The sequence below is a fragment of the Canis lupus genome, chromosome 5 (genome assembly GCF_011100685.1).
Source record: "Canis lupus familiaris isolate Mischka breed German Shepherd chromosome 5, alternate assembly UU_Cfam_GSD_1.0, whole genome shotgun sequence".
NCBI classification, from domain to species: Eukaryota; Metazoa; Chordata; class Mammalia; order Carnivora; family Canidae; genus Canis; species Canis lupus.
In genome coordinates, this window is record NC_049226.1 from 18,293,996 (window position 1) to 18,314,866 (window position 20,871).

General features: G+C 44.2%; 1 long non-coding RNA gene across 1 annotated transcript in view; it reads left to right on the forward strand.

The window, feature by feature from the left end:
- The first annotated feature begins 721 nt into the window (after window positions 1-721).
- The window catches only part of LOC111095828, a 140,829-nt gene continuing 120,679 nt past the window's right edge, over window positions 722-20,871 (forward strand). The window contains exons 1-3 of the long non-coding RNA XR_005359262.1: window positions 722-900; window positions 2,884-3,143; window positions 17,972-18,198. This is a non-coding gene — a long non-coding RNA (uncharacterized LOC111095828). The remainder of the gene's footprint in view (window positions 901-2,883; window positions 3,144-17,971; window positions 18,199-20,871) is intronic.

A 20,871-nucleotide genomic window follows, 5' to 3' on the forward strand; every position in this document is an offset into this window, starting at 1 on the left:
TCCCCAAGGTAAAGGTTAATTTCTAATTTCGGCCTCTGTTCCTTGCCTCTGTGCCGCGCTGTACCGGTTTCTCCTCTTGGAATGGCATCTGTGATAGTTTTGTGTGTCGGATTGGCTAGGTACACTACCCAGTTATTTAATCAAACACTAATCTGTGTTGGTGCTGCTATGAAGGTGTTCTATAGCCGTAGTTAGCATCTATAATCAGTTGGCTTTACGTAAAGGAGATCATCCTCCGAAATGCGGGTGGGCCTTGTCCAATCAGTTGAAGGCATTAAAAGCAAATATTGAGATCCTCCCGTCCCCCCATAAAATTCTGCCTTAAGACTACAGCATTAACTACTGCCTGCATTTCCAGCCTGCCCTGTGGATTTCAGACTTGCCAGCCCTCTCAAGTGCAAGAACCAGTGACTTAAATCTCTTAATACATGTAGTGACTTAAATCTCTTAATACATGTAAGCGCGCACGTACGTGCATGGGAACATGAGTGCGATCTCCCTGTTTTTATTTCTCTGGAGGGCCCTGACTGACACAGCATCCCTTCTTACCTCTTAACTAATTGTCCTCCTCTTTCTCTCGCTCCACTCCCACTTCCTTCTTCTTACCTCCTCCTAACCTACTCTCCCTTCTTTCCTCCCTTCCCTCCTCCTCCCGCCCTCCCTTCTATGAGCCAACAATGCCTGTCACACGTCAGACCCCAAGCTGAGGGAAGATCATGCCACCAATGAATAAGATGTCTTTCCTGCCCTCCAGGAGCCCACAGTCCACCAGTTATGCATAAAATCAGTAGGGGACTTGTAGCTTATAAATCACATTTGCTTACATTCTCTCCTTTAGATCCGGATGTAACCCTTTGAGTTAAAAAGTAGAGCCGTGATTCTCCTACTGGACCCAAGAAGGTGCGGTGGCATCTCGTGATCTGCCCTATGGATGGGGTCGGAGGGGACCTAGTGTGGCTGCCTGGTCCCATGGCCCATCCTTCCCTCCTTCCCCCTTCCCCTGCTCTGCTCCCCATCCCGTCCCTGGCTGGAATTCATCACTTCTTCTCCCTTAGTTTTTGTTTATGTTTTCCTTTTGACACATTATATCATATCTTGCATTTCAGTTACTTGTTTACATAGATGTTTCCTCTCTGTGTTGTAAGTTTCTCAGGGGCAAAATACAATGCTTTACTCAATCCACACTTTTTTTTTTCCCCAGCACTTACGATGATATGGACATATTTTTCCTTTGCAGTGATTCAGGGTGCTGACGCCACTCAGTCCGCTGGTTGTGAATCCTGGTTTCCTCTCTGTGTGTGACCTTGGGCAAGCTACTTAACCTTGCCGTGCCTTATGTCCCTCATCTGTGAAAAGGGGATCGTGATAGCACCTACCCCTTAGGGTGACTGGGAGTGACAAGTGATTTCGTGTACACCAAGTGCTTAGAAGGACGCAGGCACTCAAAAATATTAGCTATTGATAATTATTATTCGCAGCATCTCAGCAAAGCGTAAATATTTGCTTAGGAAATGTCTGAATGAATAAATGCAAGATTTGTATAAGCTTGGAACCGTCCCATGTGAGGTCTGCTAAAAGGCTGACGCGCTCCAATTAGTAGTGAAGCAGAAATGCATTTCGGCTGACTTGGGTTCTAATCCCACTTCTGCTGCTAACTGGACATTCGCATTCGAGCAAGTCCTCTGACCTCTTTAAACCTCTTGTTCCTAATTTGCAAATGGCAAATAAAATACATTGCAGTAGATGGCGTGAAATCCTGCCCTCAGCCCGCACGTTGGCCTGCCTTCGGTGTCAGGTCCACGCAAGGACCCCTGCCCGCAGGTGTGATCCAAAGCCCCAGCCCGGATCACCGTGACCCAGCTCTGAAGGGCCAGTGCTCAGGGCTCTGGACTTGTGCCTTTGGTTATTAGCACTGAGGATCCTGACACCAGATTTCAGAGCCAGCGTTTGCTGAGTAGTCTATTGTGATCCGCTCAAAATAGCCTTCTGCCGCGGAGCAGGGTATCAGGCCTTCTCCTAATACCCAGTAACTTCGTACTCAAAACATCAGCCAGCTATTGTGTGACTCCAGTGACAGCAGGTTCTTGCTACAAATCCTGAAAGCTGTCTCTTGGATACCCTTAACGTATTCATAACATTGGTATTTATGTATTTATCTCTGAAAACCATAACCTTGGAAAAAGCATTTAGGGGAAAGAAGGCTGTAGTGATTAAAGAAAGCTCTGTTCATTTGAACAACATTAAATACAACTGGCATAATGACAACTGTGAGATCTGATAGAGTATAGAGAAGGCTGCAAATAAAGGGCTTGTATTTTTCCCTGATGTAACATAATGGTCACATTTTTCTTTCACAATGGTTTTGCCGAGATAAAGAACAAATTATACTGATTTGATTGCTACTTAGAAATACTTAAAATTGAAAAAGACAGCAGGTGGGCCTGGTTGGAAAGGATGGTTATTTTAGCATAACAGATGCATGCATAAAACATCGCCCAGCCAATTTTTTAATCATAAGACCCCCCAAATTTTTTTCTCTACTCCTTTTCCTCGGGATGTGAGCAAGTGGGAGAAATAAGTAGGCGCTGCTTGAGGGCACCCTCTGGGCTCAAAGAACCACCAGCTCCAGAGAAAGCTCTGGGAGGAAGGAGTTCCGGCATGAAGTGAGCCCAAGCTCTGGCGGATTACGGGTGAGGATGGGGAGCTGGACCCGCAGGGGACCAGAACCGGGGTCAGGGCACAAGCGCACGGGGCTTTGGTCACAGGACACTATGCTCTGCCCTTTTAAACTTTGGTCTTCCCGTTGCTGAGAAAAGGGTGTGTCCGGCTTCCCATTCAGCCTTTCATTCATTCCGGGGCCTCTTTTTTCTTGGATTTCTCCAGTTCTCAGTGTCACAAGGATGGCAGAAGCCAGGGACGGTGCCAAATCCTCCTTTTCGACTTCCAGTTTCTCTGCTTCCAAGAGACGTGAATTGGCAATTGTAAAATGAAGATGTGCTCGTTCCCCACTCCAGATGATGCCCCGCGGACCTGTAGCCTTGCTCCCCACTCCTGGTCTACACCCCATCTTCTGGGTTGGAAGGCGCGGGAGCCCCGGACTCGCACATCTATTTGTTAGAAATGAAAGAACGACTTTATTCCAGGTGAGTGAGTCCTGGAGTTGGGACTATAGGAAATAGCAGGTTTTCAAGCGGCTGGTGGACTGCAGAGTTTCAGAGCTTAGTTTTGTCTTGCTTAACACAAAGCCTCTGATCCTTGCTCCGGTTTGCTTTGCTGTCAACCCAGACAGACTCGCAGTTTTGGAGGACAAGGTAAGCTGGAGCATTTCTGGCAGGAACCAGGCAAAAACCCTCAAATGCCCCCATTCTCCTGGCCTGTTGCTTTGTTCTTGGTGGTTTCCCAATGTTGGAAATTCATCTGATTTGTTCCTTTCTCTGAGCATCTAGCCTCACTCAGCTTCCACAAAGTGCTCACACAGGCCCAATCCTCTAGTTTCTTCTTTAGGCTTGAAGTTCATACTGTAGAATAGTTTTACATTTACAGAAAAATTGGAAGATCGTACAGAGGGTTCTATATAGCTCATCTCAATTCTCCCGATTGCCAATATCTTACATTAGTACGGTACATTTGTCGTAATTAACAAACCAGTATTGGTACCTACTTGTTAACTAAAGCTTTTATTTTATTCAGATCTCCTTATTTTTCACCAATGTCCTTTCACCGTCTAGGATTCCACTCAGGGTACCACATTATATTTGGTCCTTGTGTCTACTTAGGCTGCTCTTGGCTGTAACAGTTTCTTAGACTTTTTTTTTTTCTTAATTTAAAGATTATTTATTTATTTTAGAGAGAGAGAAATGCAGAGGGTGGGGAGGGGCAGAGGGAGAGGAAGGGAGGGAGTCTTAGGCAGACACCTGGCTGAGTATGGGGCCTTATGTGGGGCTTGATCTCTCCACCTTGAGATCATGAATTGAGATGAAACCAAGAGTCAAATGTTTATTAAGTGATGTGTCACCCAGGTGCCCTTCTTAGCATTGATTGATTGATTTGTTTATTTATTTTGAGAGAGAGAGAGAGTACATGCTGGGGGAGGGAGGGGCAGAGGGAAAGGGAGACCTAAGCAGACTCCCTGTCAATTGTGGAGCCCAACATGGGGCTTGATCTCATGACCCTGAGATCACAACCTGAGCCAAACCTGACACTTGGACTCCCAACTAACTGTGCTACCCAGGCACCCCCTAGACTTTTTTTTTTTAAGATTTTATTTATTTATTCATGAGAGACACACAGAGAGAGGCAGAGACAAAGGCAGAAGGAGAAGCAGGCTCCCTGCGGGGAGCCTGATGCGGGACTTGATCCCAGGACACTGCGATCATGCCCTGAGCCAAAGGTAGATGCTCAACTAGTGAGCCACCCAGGTGTTCCACTCCTAGACTTTTAAAGTTTTTTGGTGCCCTTGACAGTTTTGAGGGGGACGGGCTGCGTATTTTGTAGAATGTGCCTCAATTAGGATTTGGTTGATGTTTTCCTCAGGGTTAGGCTGGGGCTATAAAGAGTTTGGGAAGGAAGACTACAAAGGGTAAATGTGCTGTCTTCATGTCATGCAAAGGGTACATACTATCACATACGTGGTGTATCACTGTTGGTGTTGACCTTATCACTCCGCAGAGAGTGTGTCTCTTGGGTTAATCCACTGTGAAGTTACACTTTTTCCATACTGCCCTGTCTGAGGGGAAGTCACTGTGCAGGCTGCACTCAAGGCAACTCTTCATTGAGGGCAGAGGACCTACATAAATTATTTGGAATTCTTTTGCCAACCTGTCTCTTATTTCCCATTCATTTATTTACATCAACATTTATATCACTACATTATTTTATCACTTCATTATAACAAAATGCTCCATGATTTAGCCTGTTGCTCAAAGTTTTCCATTTTTGGCCAATGGGAGCTCTTTTAGGTTGGCTCCTATGTCCCTTGGACCTGCTCAACCATCTATTTTTTGAGCACTTCCTTACTTACTGGTACTACAAGATGATCCAGGCTCAACTTAGGTAGTTTCTGCCCCAAACCTAGAATCAGCCATCTCTCTGAGGCGCCTTAATTTCTTTTTATTGGAGAATGGTGTTACAAATCAAGATCTGGGTGCTAGGTGTTCCTTAGACCTTTTAAAAACTCTGCTTTCAAGGTTGTCTTACACAAATCTCTATTTAGGTATTTACAGTAGAACCTCTCCAGCCTTTTCCAGGGGTCTGTCATCAGCTGCCTTATAATCTAGTCTCTTCCAAAGTCCCTGTATAAACTAAACACATGTCATATAACCCTGATCTGCAGCTAATGAAGTAGTAAGGTATACCACCACAGTGAACCTAATTTTGAGGATGTGCAGAAGTCCTCACAGGCTGCTCTGACTCTCCAACTCTGTATCACTTCAATGAACACCAAAACTCTCCATCCTGAAAAGATACACACAGGGGGAGCCTGGGTGGCTTGGTGGGTTAAGAGTCCAACTCTTGATTTCAGCTCAGGGATCTCAGGGCTGTAAGATTCAACCTTGAGTTGGGCTCTGCAATCAGTGAGGAATCTGCTTATCTCCTTCCTTCCCCACTCTACCCCTCTCTCTCTAAAATAAATAAATCAAAACCTTAAAATAAGGAAGATACCAATAGGCTCCAAGTAGATAAGAAGAAAATGTCTGGATGTGAGGGTTGTCCTGTGCAAAACAGGCCACCTAAGGAAGAGAAAAGAATCTCTTGATTTGGGAAGGCCAAAGACTGACCCCTGTAGTCTGAGTGAGGGGCAACAGTGCTGTAATAAGATAGGACCCATCTGCTATCACTTGGGGAAATTCATGCCTTCACTCTTCATGCCTCTTCTGTTTCATCTTCTCTGACACTGATCATGCTCATATATGTGGTTAGAAGACAAAGCTTCTAGCACAATCTTATACTATCAAAGGAGGAAGGACCCTCATGGGTTCTCTGGGCCAATGTCACATTCTGTTTGGGGCTCCTTTGCCATTTCCCATATCTGGTGGTTGCCCTGCCTCAGTTTGGAATCCTCTGATACCAGGGAAAGCATGACCTGCCCGGGACATCCTTTACACTTTGGACAGCCATAACCACTAGAAAAATTATAATCCTCCCCCATATTCTTCTTGGTAGCCTTCTCTTATGGATACTATTTCCCTTTCTCCCTCTGCAGCCACTCAGAATAAGTTAACTCCATCTTCAATCTCCAGCCCTTTGTATATTTGAAAGTAGTTTTCTTTTCTTTTTCTTTTTAAAATAAAATTCCATATCATAAATGTTTTCCTGTATCTTTAAATCTTTTTTGAAAACATGATCTTTAAAGGCTTCATAATATTCTCGTGTAGTTACACACTATAATTTATTTAACCATTTTCTTATTGTTGATATTGAGATGGTTTCCAATTTTTAGTTATTGCATATAAGATGTGGTGAACATTACATAAATCTTTGTGTTTCAATTATTTCCTCAGGGTAGATTATTAAAAGTGGTATCACTGAGTCAAAGGGCAACTCTAACATTGTATTTTATTAGAGAGTAGAGTAGTCTTACTATTATATGAAGAGATCTGAGTATCACACTGTGGTGTGAATCTAGTACTCTGAGATGACATTTGAGTGGTTTGTGGAAAATGGGGATCCTTGATTGAAACTGAAATACAGCATAGAGTAGATCACTCTGTCTTTGAAGAAGAAGCTTTAGCGGCCAAAGTGCGAGTTGTCCTGTGTTGACATGAAGGTGAGTGGCTGATGTTTAGAGCAAAAATGTAAAGTCCCATTTTGGATGGCAGCAAATAAGCCTGCAGGTGAGACCCCTGGCAAGTGAGAAGTGGCATATGCAGATGGAGTAATGCCAGAAGCAAGTCTGTGTGAAGGCATCCACATTTTTAAGACCAAAGTCAAGCTGTCCACAGTGATACATGGAGCAGCTGTCCAATGGCCCGATGGAAATATTGAAAAAGTCAGAGATTTCGCACATTCAGATAGAAGGATGGCTGAAGAGTTAAAATTAGATATAGGGACAGATTCATTCTGGAACCGAATCTGAAGAGCAGTAAAGTTTTTATACAACTTTTGCTATGCATTTTCAGTGATGAAGAGAAACAATGAAGTCTTGGCATTTATTCCATTTTTTTTTGAAGTAGATGAATAATATAATTTGAAATAAAATATTAACTTGGGATTGGTGTGTGGTATGGAAAAGGAGCATAGACATTAGCACCAGAGGGAGCTAGGATTAACCCTGGTCTCTTACACATGAGGGGTGGGGGGAGGCAGAAGGTAGCCTTGAAAAAGTTAATTAACCCCTTGAGCCTCGGTTTCCTGCTCTACATAATGAAGATTATGTTTCTTACTTCATGGGCCTGCTGGGAGGGTTACATGAGACTAAATGCAAAAAGTAGTTTATTTTATTTTATTTTTTTTTCCAAAAAGTAGTTTAGTACCTTGTCCATTCATTTATTTATTTAATCATTTATTTACATCAGTAAGGACTCATGGATTTTATTTTATATTTTCGTTATAAAAATGCTACACTACTTATTTCGTTGCTCAGATTTTTCCAGCTTTGGTCAATAAGAACTCTTTTAGTTTGGCTCCTGTGTCCATTCTTTAATTTTTTTTTTGAGCACTTCCTTACCTTGTGGTACAATTAGATGCTCCAGGTTCTACTTCTATATTTCCTGCAAGGAACTCTAGAATCAGTCATTTCTCCAAGGAGCCTTGATTTTTCTTAAAATTGGAGAATGGTATTACAAAATTAAAATCTGGGCACCAGGTAGTAGGTGCCTAGTTATTGCTCACTGTTGCCATTTCTGCTGTGAGCTGGAAGCTAAGAGCCCAAGCATGCCATGGAGAATTTCAATATCTCTCAGATGATGGAAAGTATGATCCAAGACCAAAAGTAAAGACAATGTTGATTTATTTCATTGACATCAATAACATTATTCGCACTGAATTCATTCCAGAAGGTCAAACACTCAGCCAGGCTTGTAATGTAGAAATTCTGTAGCACTGGAGAGAGTTTGAGCTACACAGAAAGAGTGAAATGTGACCCACGCTTAGGCAAGTCTCTCAGGTAGAAGAAGGGGAGAACTAGTATTTCTTCAGTGCCAGTGAGGTGGCTGATTTTGGACTAAACCCTTTCCATATGTCATCTTAGAACAATGAGGCGAGATGGATATTTGTGTCTTTATAGACACACAAACTGGTGGAATCATTACCTGAATTCAAAGCCTGGGCTTGCCAACCAATCATGCCAACTCTACGAGCAGACTTGGGTGGCCTTGTGTGATTAGACTTTTTCTGAATCTCAGGGTTTTTATTGCTAGAAATGGCAACAGTTACCAAAAAAAGTGGTTATTCCTGACAAAAATATGTTATTGCCCACCTTGGTCAGCCACTTTATTCTCTGTGATTGTCTCTCAAAGACTTCCAACTGCAAATCTCAAACCCATGCTCCAAGAATGGAGATTCGACTCCATGACAGGCACGTATGTAACCTCAAGCTCCCAGGTCACAGCAGTACAGAGGGGAAGGGCATAAGGAGCCAGAAAAAATTGCTGACCTCTCCCCTCAGCCCTCACAGCTCCTCACATGCTTCCCTTCTGTTCTTACCCCCACTGTTACCGGGTTGTGGTATTCCCCCTAGGGGCCATTTAAGGATTCTTGAAAAGGTAAAGGGGCCCATTTCCCTACCCGCCAGCCTCTTGGCATCTGCAGGTGCTGTTACACTGTAGCTTTTGATCAAGTGGTCCTACTTTGTCTTATTTTGGGGGTCTGGTGCCTCTCCCCAAAGGAATGTTATTTTTTCTGTTTCCTCTTCTGTTCCCTGGATAGTCTTCAACTCCAGCAGTAGAGTATCACTTCTTCTCCAGCTCCCCACCCCACTCTTGAACCAGGATTAATGGCTCAAGGGCAACTATGATATTCCTTTTGTAAAACTTTCAGAATCAGTGCACAGAACCTTTAAGAATGAGAACAAAGGAACAGGGTGGTCAGAGAGCCATCAGCTGGACCATCTCCTTCTACAGCATGTGGTCTGAACTCCATGCTGCCCGTGGGACCCACCTTTCACTCTTTGAGGATTCCTTGCCATCAGACCTACTTGTAGGTTTTTTTTTTTTTTAGGAAGAATTCATTTATTGACAAAACTTTAATGTCATTTCATACCAATAATTTTATTTACATAGCAAGAACATACAGGTTTCCACTGTAAATGTCAGAGATCATCTCAACAGAGAGCTTCACTCAGTTTGAGAGTCAGTAAAGGAAGGTTCTCTAACTTCCCATACCCTTCTTGCCTCTGCTTTTCTTGTACAAGGTGTGTAGTGCCAGCGAGTACATTACCGTAGCCTATTTTTAAAAGTAACCTTTACAATTTGAAATAGGTTTGATATGGTGGAGAATGGGTGCTGTTTTTTCCCCGTTACAGATTCAGAAGGCAGAGATGGTAGTCCTCTGATAGCATCTGAAGTAAATCATGGATGGCTGTACTGATGAATGATGGCAAAGTGACTCTAAAGTGTGTGCTAACAAACATTTAGTGTGGATTATATCAAGATGGTATTATTAACAGATTTAGAACAGTATCGTATCATATAAGATACGGTACTCACCCCTTGGTCTTTGCTCTGTGACTTGTTCCCCTCTGACCACAAATATGTGTAGGCCTCTTTCTAGTCTACCTTCATCTAGTCCTGATCTGAAAAATTATTGCCCCAAACTACCTCTACCTGCACCTAGGTTCACTCTGTTCTCTACTGCTCTCGGAGCCAGTGCTTGTTAATAGGTTTTTCATGTGGCTCCTCCTTTCATATTTTATGGCACTCCTTTCCTGGGCTTGGCACCACGTCCCTCTAGAACAGTGCTGGGAGATAGTACAAATGTCACTGTTAAGGGTAACAATGGATCGTCCCTTCTTCTTTAATGATCTAGCAGTGTCTGTGGACTAAACTGTTTCTCTTCACTGGGACAAGTCAATGGAGACCACTTCCCAAGAGATTAAGGTTCAGGGAGGCCTGGGTGGCTCAATGGTTGAATGTCTGCCTTCAGCCCAGGTCATGATCCTGGGGTCCTGGGATCGAGTCCCACATCAGGCTCCCTGCATGGAGCCTGCTTCTCCCTTTGCCTCTGTCTCTGCCTCTCTCTCTCAATTTCTCATGAGTAAGTAAATAAAATCTTAAAAAAAAAAAAAGATTAAGTTTCAATCTTTGTCTGCCTTCTTGACAGCTCCAAAAGTCTCATACTTCTAAAGAGATTTATGGAAGCCTTATGGAAAGAAAACCCCTAGTGGATGCCTGAATTCCTCTGGAAACAGCAGGAATCCCCTTTCTGGAGCTGTTATTTATTTATTTTTTATTTTAAAAGATTTTATTTATTTTATTCATGAGAGACAGAGAGATACACAGAGAGGCAGAGACACAGGCAGCGGGAGAAGCAGGCTCCATGCAGGGATCCCAACGTGGGACTCGATCCCAGGTCTCCAGGATCACATCTGGGTGAAGCCGGTGCTAAACCACTGAGCCACCCAGGCTGTCCTGGAACTGTTTTTTATTAAAATCACTTACAGTCAATTCCAGGAGAGATGTTCCAAAAAACGCTGGAGCAATGGTAGTCCTGTTGGATGGGAGTGAGAACACAGAAGGTGGAGTTAGCCAGCCCAAGTTCTGATGGGCAGACACCAGCTCCTCACTTTCCAACTGAACAACCTTGTGTGAGTCATCAAAACTCCCAAGCTTTTGCTTCTCCATTTGTAAAATGAGGATGAAAAGAAAGGCTTTCTGACGGGTTTGGTTTGGAGATCAAATAAAATAATAAATGTGAAAGTGTACTGTGAAATGTCAGGCACTTTTTAATGTTAACTATTAATAGTAAGATGTATTACCATTAGCCTATGATTCCACAGGATGCTTTAGCAGCAGAGAACAGAAACCTGGAGAAGTTTGGTCCAAGAGGGTGGCGGAGGAAGACCTTAAATAAACCTCTTGCAGGACAGAGCAAATCTACATTGAATAGCTTCTGCACAAGAAAAGATAGACCACACAGAGACCAGCAGGGGAGTCAGAGTCTTCAGGAAGGGAAACCCACTCTGAGCTGTGAACAACAAGGAAAGGGATAACCCTGGGCGCAGGAAAAAAAAAAAAAAAAAAAAAGAAAGAAAGAAAACAATGGTTTAAAAGAACAAGTAGAATATAAAGGAACTAGCCAGTTTGCCAAATAGTAGCAAGACAGTAGCTGGAACTCTCTCCAGTTTGGCAAGGCTGGCAAGAGCCACAGTTTATACCCCTCCACAGGGAAGGTGAGCTCTGAGCTATAGGTCATTCTAGCTCTGAGTGCCCTGGGGCACAGAAAAAAGCCTTGGTTTCAAAGGGCAACAAGAATACAAAGGATTCAGCCCTAAACTCTGCCAAATGGTGGGAGAGCTAGATCACACCCACCATGGCTCAGCACACAGCCAGCTTGAGGGCACACACCAGGACACTCCCAGTCAGCACTCACCATAGCTCCAGCTCTCTCACCAAGGTGACACATGTGCAAAGTACCCAGAACACTCCAGTCCTATACCACTTTGGGTCCAGCTGATTCACCAGGGTACCCCTTGCACTGAGCACCCTTGGGCCTCCTGGCTTGTACCCACTTCAGCTACAGCTGTTCTGCCCGAGTGCCTCTTGCATGGAAAGACCTCAGACTCCCTGGCTCATGCCCTGCTAAGCTCCAGCCACCCTGCCAGGGTATTTCTGCATGGAGTACCCTAGGACCCTGGCCAAGAGAGAATGGCATAATATATTCAAGGTACTGAAAGGATAAAAAACCTAGAACCAAGAATACTCTATCTAGTAAGGTTAAAATTCAGAATTAAGGGACAAATAAAGAGGTTCCCAGGCAAATAAAAGTTCATCATCATGAAACCAGCCTAATAAATGTTAAAGGGACTTCTTTAAGTGTAAAGTAAAAGGCCATAATTAGAAGTAAGAAAATTATGAGTAAAAAGATGTAAAATATGGCAACATATACATAAAATGTGGAGATGAGAGTAAGAAAGAAGTTCTTTTAGTACGTGTTGAACTTAAGTAACCATCAACTTCGTACAGATTGTGGTATGCCTAGGATGTTTCATACGAGCCTCACAATTACCACTAACACAAAACCTATAATAGATACAAAAGAAGAAAAGAAGCCAAATATAATGCTAAAGACAGTCATCAGGAGAGCAAGAAAAAAGGAACAGAAAATTACAAAACAACCAGAAAACAGTTAACAAAATGCCAATAAGTACATACCTATCAATACTTACTTTAAATGTAAATGGTCTAAATGCTCCAATCAAAAGGCATAGGATGGTGGAATGGGAAAAACAAACAAACAAACAAACTCTATCTCTATGCTGCCTATAAGAGACTCATTCAGACCTGCAGACACTCAGACTGAAAGTGAATGGATAGAAAGTGATATTCCAAGTAAATGGAAGTTAATGTATAGAAAGAGATTTTCCAAGCAAATGAAGAAAAAAATGGGATAGCAGTATTATGTTAGACAAAATGGACTGAAAACAAAGACTATAGTAAGAGACATTACAGAATGATAAAGGGATCAATCCAACAAGAGGGAAAAACAATCATAAATATCTATGCACCCAACACTGGAGCACCTAAATACATAAAACAAATATTAACAAATGTAAAGAGAGAAATAGTAGGGGATTTGAACCATTGATATTAATGGAAGATCATCCAGACAGAGAATCAATAAAGAATACAATATCTTTGAACAACATATTAGACCAGAAAGACTTAACAGATATATACAGAACATTCTAACCCAAAACAACCAAAACCACATTCTTTTCAAGTGTATATGGAATATTCTCTAAGATAGACCACACGTTAGGCCACAAAACAAATCTAAATAAATTTAAGAAGATTGAAATAATATCATGCATCTTTTCTGACCACAATGGTATGAAACTAGAAAGCACTTAGAAAAAAAAAAAAACTGAAAGAAAAGAAAAACAATTAAAAAAAAAAATCCACAAACATGTGGATGCTAAATAACATGTTACTAAATAACCAATGAGTCAATGAAGCAAACGGAGAGGAAGTTAAAAGAAAAAAAAAACTGTGGATACAAATGAAAGTGAAAACACAGCGGTACAAAACCTCTAGGACCCAATGAAAGCAGTTCTATTTGAGAAATTTATAGCAATATAGACCAATATAGATCTATAGAGCAATATAGACCTATAGCAATATAGAAACAGGAAAAGTCTCAAACATTCTAACCTTAAAGCTAAAGGAATGGAAAAAGAACAAAGCCCAAAATTAGTAAAAGGAAGTAACTAATAAAGATCAGAGTAGAAATTTAAAAAAAGTAAAAACAAAAATAGAACAGATCAATGAAACCAAGAGCTGATGCTTTGAAAAGGTAAACAAAATTGATAAACTTTTAGCTTGATTCATCAAGAAAAGGGAGAGGATCCAAATAAATAAAATCAGAAATTGACACTATAGAAATACAAGGGATTATAAGAGAATACTATGAAAAATTATATGCCGGCAAATTGGACAACTTAAACATACGATCTTTCAAAACCGAATCAAGAATAAATAGAAAATCTGAACGGACCAATTTCTATAAAGAAAATTGAATCAGTAATAATGATAATAAAAAAACTGCCTACAAACTAAAGTCCAAGACCAGATGGAGTCACAGGTGAATTCTACCAAACATTTAAAAAACAGTTAATAACTATTCCTCTCAAACTATTCCAAAAAAAACAGAAGAGGAAGGGGAGCTTCCAAATACATTCTGTGAGGCCAGCTTTACCCTGATACCAAAACCAGACAGAGACTTCAAAGAAGAAAAAACTACAGGCCAATATCTCTGATGAACATAGATGTAAAAATCCTCAACAAAATATTAACAAACCGCATTTAATAATACATTAAAAGGATCATTCACCAAGATCAAGTGGGATTTATTCTGCATATGCAAGGATGATTCAATATTCACAAATCAATCAATGTAATACACCACATTAAGAGGAGAAGGGATAAAAACCATACGATTATTTCAGTAGATGGAGAAAAAGCATTTGACAAAATTTAACAGCAGTTCATGATAAAAAACTTTCAACAAAGTGATTTAGAAGGGACATACCTTAACATAATAAAGAGTACATTTGGAAAAACCCACAGCTAACATCATACTCAATGGTAAAAACCTGAGGGCTTTGCCTTTAAGATCAAAACCAAGACAAGAATGCCTGCTGTTGCCACTTTTTTTCAACACAGTACTGGAAGTCCTAGCCACAGCAATCAGACAAGAAAAAGAAAAGTCATCCAAAGTGGTAAAGAGTAAAACTGTCATTATTTACAGATGATATAATATTACCCATAGAAAACACTAAAGACTCCACCAAAAAACTATTGGAAGTAATAAACGCGTTCAGTAATGTTGCACGATACAAAATTAGTGTGCAGAAATAGGTTGCATTTCTATACACAAATAATGAAGTAGGAGAAAGGAAAATTAGGAAAACAATTCCATTTACAATTGTATCAAAAAGGATAAAATACCTTGGAATAAACTTAAGGAGGTAAAAGATCTGTACTTTGAAAACTGTAAAACACTATGGAATTAATTGAAGATGACACAAACAAAAGGTAGCCAATGCTCATGGAGTGGAAAAAGTAATACTGTTAAAATGTCCGTATTACAATTTGCAATCTACAAATTCAGTGCAATCCCTATCAGAATACCAACATTTTTCATAGAACTAGAATAAATAATCCTAAAATTTGTGTGGAACCGCAAAAAGACTCAGAATAGCCAAAAGAATCTTGAGAATAAGAACAGAGCTGGAGGTATCATAATCCCAGATTTCAAGATGTACTACAAGGCTGTAGTAATCAAAACAGTATGGTACATGCACAAAAATAGATACGTAGATCAATAGAACAGGATAGTGTAGAAGCAAACCCACAACTATATGATAAACTAGTCTATGACAAAAGAGGCAAGTATACACAATGGAGACAATTTCTTCAACAAATGGTGTTGGGAAAACTGGACAGCTATATTCAGAAGGATGAAACTGGACCACTTTCTCACATCATCCAAAAAAAAAAAAAAATGAAGTGGATCAAAGACCTACATGTGACACCCGAAACTATATAACTCCTAGAAGAAAACGTAGGCAGTTATCTCTTTGACACAAGCCTTAACATTTTTCTGGATATTTCTCCTCAGGTAAGGGAAACAAAAGCAAAACGTAAACTATTGAGACCACACCAAAATAAAATGTTTTGCACAGCCATAGGAAGCCATCAATAAACGACAAGGCAATCTGCTGAACGGAGGAGGGTATTTGCAAATGATGTATCCAATAGAGGTTAATATCTAAAATATATAAAGAACTATACAACCCAACACTCCAAAAAATCCAATTAAAAAATGGCCCGAAGACCCGAATAGACATTTTTCCAACAAAGACATACAGATGGCCAATAGACACATGAAAAGATGCTCATCATCCCTTACCATCAGGGAAATGCAAATCAAAACTACAATGAGATATCACCTCACACCTGTCACAATGGCTAAAATCAAAACCACAAGAAGCAGCAAGCATTGGCGAGAACGTGGATAAAAAGGAATCTTGACACTGTTGGTGGGAGAGGGAAAGGAAGCTTTTCCCCAGACCTTCAGCACCTTCCTCTTACATCTCATTCTATAGGAGTTGATTCATTCACCCATTCCTCAAACAATCAGAGGCAGGGGTCCTCCAACCAATCAGGCTCTGGAGTTTGCCAGAGGGATGGTATGGATCATGCTGAGGCTCGAGCAGGAAGAAAGTGGGTGATGGATGCTGCGTAGCATCAGCCACAGACTGCCTTATTGTGATTATTGTTAAACTGCTCCGAAGGTGGGGGCTATTTCTGGGTGGCCGCATATGTCCCCGGTGCCTCTCACAGTATCTGGCACAGCGTAGGTGCTCCATAAGTGTTCATCGAGTGAAATAAGTGACAGACAACGTGAGATTTGATGAAACACCACCATTTACAAGAAAATGCCAGATGCACCTCACTTTGTAACAGACAACTCTTGCTGGGGTGCCAGGGCTATATTTCTCACTTGTTCTCCTACTCCCAGCACCAAATACAATGTCCTCCACATAATAAGTGCTCCATAAAAATGTGCTAGGTGAGAGGATGGCACATGTTCTATGGAAGAAATTAATAGTAGCAGATACGCTGTGCTGCTTCTGTTCCAAGTGTTGGGCTAAGTAAGCACTGAATATGTGTTGATTCCTGTAATTCTCACAGTCCTGTGACTTGGTACTCTAATGATCTCTATTTTACATCTGGGGAAACTGAGGCATGGAAGATTTACTAACTTGCTCTGGGCTATGTAGGAGGCTAGTGGGTGGGACTGGGATTTGAACCGGCTCAGCTGGCTCAGGGTACGTGCTCTTAACACAGTGCCCAGCAAAGCTGCTTCTCCAGAGAGCTCTGTCCTAGCAGTGTTCTGGCCACCGAGGAGGGGCCGCTGAACAACCTGCCTGCTGTTCCCCTGGCTGCCCTGCCCCTGTCCCTGGTGTCTGGCTGTTGGAACTGCCAGTAGACCACCTTTGCGGGGCTTCTCTCGTGGGGGATGACAAGGCCATGGTAGGGGAAGGAGAGGACACGGGGGGTCAGAGGCCTCCTTGTAATGACCCTTCTTCTGATCGCAGCTGCGGGTCACTCCACCTTCCTCCCCTGGAGAGCCCCAATCCGCAGGAGCACAGTGGCTTTGCTGCAGAAGCCTGCCATACATCATTGTTTATCAGTGAGTGCCCACTTCTGGCCCTCCCTCCTGTTTGTCAGCAAGGGGGACTATTTATGGGGCTGCCACTCTGCATAGATAGGAGGGAATCAGGCTGCATTAGTGGTGTTTCTACTGTCGGCTGGCCCGGCTGGGCTGACTCGTTTGTTCATTTGCAGGGCCTGGTGCAGCGTAGAGATAAGTCTCTCTCAGGAAGAGCCCGCCTCTGCACTGGCTGCTTGGCTTCCCTCAGACGACTGTGGGGGAACTGACCCCCTTATGAGCTCATGGCTCCATGCCCCTGACCTGGTCGCAATGTTAAAAAGGGTATTGATGAAATATCAGCAAACATTTATTGATCATGTATTATATGCTAGACACTATTGTGCTATTCTAAGCACTTTCAAGTATTAAATGGTTTATTCTTTAAAACAAGAGCCTCCTGTCATCGCCATCATGCAGATGTGGAAATTGAGGCACATTTGGTTTCTTGGTAAGCAGCCTGGTTGGGTTCCAAGCCCACACATCTGGTCCTAGGGGCTGCACACGCAGCCACCCTCACAGAACTGCTGGTGCTGCCCAAGCCTTTGCTGTGTGCCAGGCCCCATTTTTAGGCTTTATATATTCTCTCTTGTTTATTCTTCCCAGCGGCCCTCAAAGATAGAGATTATTAGGATCCAAGGAAACCAAAGTTGAGAGAGATTAACTAACTTGCCCAAGGTCACACAGCAGCAAGCTGAGCTGGATTCCAACCCAGGCAGCTTGCGTGGGTCCTTCACCACCTTGTTCTAAGCCTCTCATCCTCTTTTGCAAAAAGTAAGAATGGTTTGTCAGCAGAAACCAGTCATTCTAGCTTGTTTCTTGTATGAACTTCCCCTGTGCCTTCCAGGTCTTTCCTTCGGGGAGCTTTTCCTTAGGTCCAACATGTGGGCCTGAGGAAGGAATGAAGGAATCCTCATACTGCTTAAGGATAGAGAGGACTTGGCAGTGGTCTCATCAGGCTGCATGTCATAGAATCGAGGATCTCTGTAGCCAAAAGGGGCCTCCCTGAGGTCACCCTGTCATCCTCCAGCATCCGGGCAAGACTGTTGCAACACAGTCTCGCTTTCCTGATGCCACCTTTCTTCCCGATTGTTTCCAGGGAAGGAATGAGTGTTCCCCAGATGAAGATGTAAAGGGCTTGCCCAGACCTGTGCTCAGAGGGACCTTGCTCCCACAGTGACCAGAGCACCTGGAAGGGCAGGTGACAGAGGGATCCCAGCAAAGCCCAGAGAGCACTGGCGAAAACAGCTGACGGCGCCCTGCCAGCCCTGCCTGCGCCCCGGATGCCAAATGCAGACGACAGCCTGAAAACAATTTGTCCGGCCTGTGAGTAATGTCTAGTAACTAAATGCTAATTAATTTGCTGTTGCATTTGAGTTAATTTATGGGGTGTTCTCTTCACCGAGTAAATTTTAATTAAGAAGAGTAAAACAAATGACAAAGTAATTTCCAAAAAATTAATTTTCAGTAAACACAAGCCATTGTTTTTCTTTGTATCTATAATAAAAGTTAAAGTGAAGCCTCCGTAAGCCCGCCGCCACCCCCTCGTCTCCCCCTTGCTTCTAAAGATGAAGTTTGAGCCTAAGCCAGGCGCTTGGAGGCGGGCAAATTAGCAGTCAGGCAGGGCCAAAAGGAACTGGGCAGAGAGCCTGAGAGAAATCAGGCAACAGGCCTCAAAGAAATGCAACAACCGCTACTTCTCTGGTGTCGGGGGGTGTATAATTTTCATCCAACTCTGCACCTTTTAGAACACAGGAGGGGGAAAGGTGCGCTGTGCTTGCTTCTCGTAGGAGCACTAATGAGGAAGCAAGAGGCAGAGGCGTTTTGTTATTATTTTTTAATTAGTCCACTTGCATAACCAAATAGGCAAGAGAGAAGAAAAGAAGGCAGGAGGATGTCCTTTGCACGACTCTCCCCGGGGAGAGTGGCATCTACTGCTCGGACGCAGCCCCTGTGCCCCACCGCTCCCCGAGGAAGGGAGCACCTGTCGGCTCCCGGGTTAGCGACCAAGAAACTGAGGCTCTACAGCGTTCCCAGAGCCCCACGACCGGGCCGTTGGATTTGGAAACGCTCCGTGGCCCCTGCGCTCTTCCGCATCATCATGCTGTCTGTCCAATTACGTGTGTGACAAAATGAGCTTTGGAATCAACGGGCATGGTTGTGCTGGGTCTGCGTGGGGGACTGGGGGCAGCGCCCTTCTGTGGCTGGCTTGACTGAGACTCCAGATTCGGGTGGGAGGGGGCCCGTGGGCAGGTGCAGCTGGAGGCATGGGGGGTGGGGACAGCCATCGAGGCCCAGAGGGAGGCCTCGGAGACCGGAGTGGCTCTGAGCAGGTGCAGGGCCCAGGTGGGGACAGGCTGAGCAGGAACTCAGAGGAGCGAGGTCCTCCCTTCTGTCCCTGTTGTTCCATCCTTCAAGCTGTCCCCCTCGGCGTTCCCTGTCCTGAGTCAGGGCTGCGGCCAGGTCTGTGAGGGTGGCTGAGCAGAGTGAGCGGTGCCCGGCTGGGCAGGACCCCTGCCGCTGTCACCCCCACTTGAGGGTATCCGTTTTCGAGCATCCTGCTGGTCCTGCTGCGGTCACTGGGGGCTCCTATGAAAGTATGGATTTGTCTGGGTTTCTCTGTTTAATCCCAAATCTGTCAGGCCTTGTTAAATTTGATGGGGCCTGAAAGGTCTGGTGTTAAGCAAATACTCGGTGACCAGAGTCTTTGACGAGAATCAAGCTGAAGCTTAATCCTGAGGTAATGGCTTTCCCCATAATCCCAGGAGGCCGGGGATAAGGAAGGGGGAGGAATCCAGGAGCCTCCAGAAGCAGGGCTCAGAGCCAGTGGGGAACCGAGGCGGGAGGGGGAGAGTTGGCTGCCCCCTACAGCCTAGCATCCCCGGATGACACATGCCACCCTCTGGGGGTGAAGGCCATCCAAAGGGCGAGTCACCTGGAGAGCACATTCTGCTAGAAGTGGGGTCGGGGAGGAGAGGTCGGAGGCCTGTGAAGAAGGAACTGAAGGGAGGCCAGGAAGGAGGATGAATGAGCCGGGAGGTCAGATTCTGCAGGCCGCAGCCTCGGGGGCACGGGGACCCCGATCACTACCAATTGGGGTGCATGGGTCACTGTGGCCGCACCCGACTCTGCTGCCAGCCGGGGAGCTGGATGCCCTGGGCTGGGTGTGGCCTGGGAGGGGCGTGCCCTGCAGGTGTGACAGACGGGGGACGTGAGGCAGAGGGCCCAGGGCGGTGGCCCCGCTCCGCCACCCTCCGTGAAAAACAGCACTGATCACGCCACCTCCGGGTGCTCTCTGGAGAGGGCTGCTGTGCGCCTCGTCAAGGCACCTGATTAAACATTCATGGGAAAAAAAAATAAATAAAATAAACATTTTGCAAAGAGATGCTTAAGCAATCAGGCGCTTCAGGGGGTGGGTTCCCGTGGCGCTGTAACCACCAGCCCCGGGGGTAATCGGCATTTATTGTCTCCAGCACCTCCCGGTTCCCCACCTGAGGGGCTGATGGGACTGCCTCCCTCCCCAGAGACCCCAGCACCCCAGGGAGGCTGGGATCTCCTAGCCCGATTCGCTCAGCTGTTTATTCTCTCTCATTCTCATCCTGGCTTTGCTTTATTGCACCAAATATAACCTGCGTGGGAGGGAAGGAGCCGCCGTCCCAGGAAGGGAGGCAGGGAGGGAGAGTCATGCTAAGGGACAGGTCATTCTGTCCTTCGGGGTGTGAGCTTCCAAAAGCCAGTCTGGAGTTCGGCGTGGAGGAAGCGCGTCGCCCCAGACCCTCCTTTGTCACCAAGTGTGTATGCAGCGACGACAGAGATGTGCACGGCTTCGGTGTTCTCTGAACTGGCACGTGCCCAAAGGAATATTGATAAAGAAGCAGGAAACAAGGGTGATGGTGATGACATGCACTTGCCCGTGCCAGTGCTGATTTTCATTTTCACAGCAACTATGTGAGGAGGCCGCTGTCAGCCCATTTTATAGATGAGAACGGGCAGGCACTG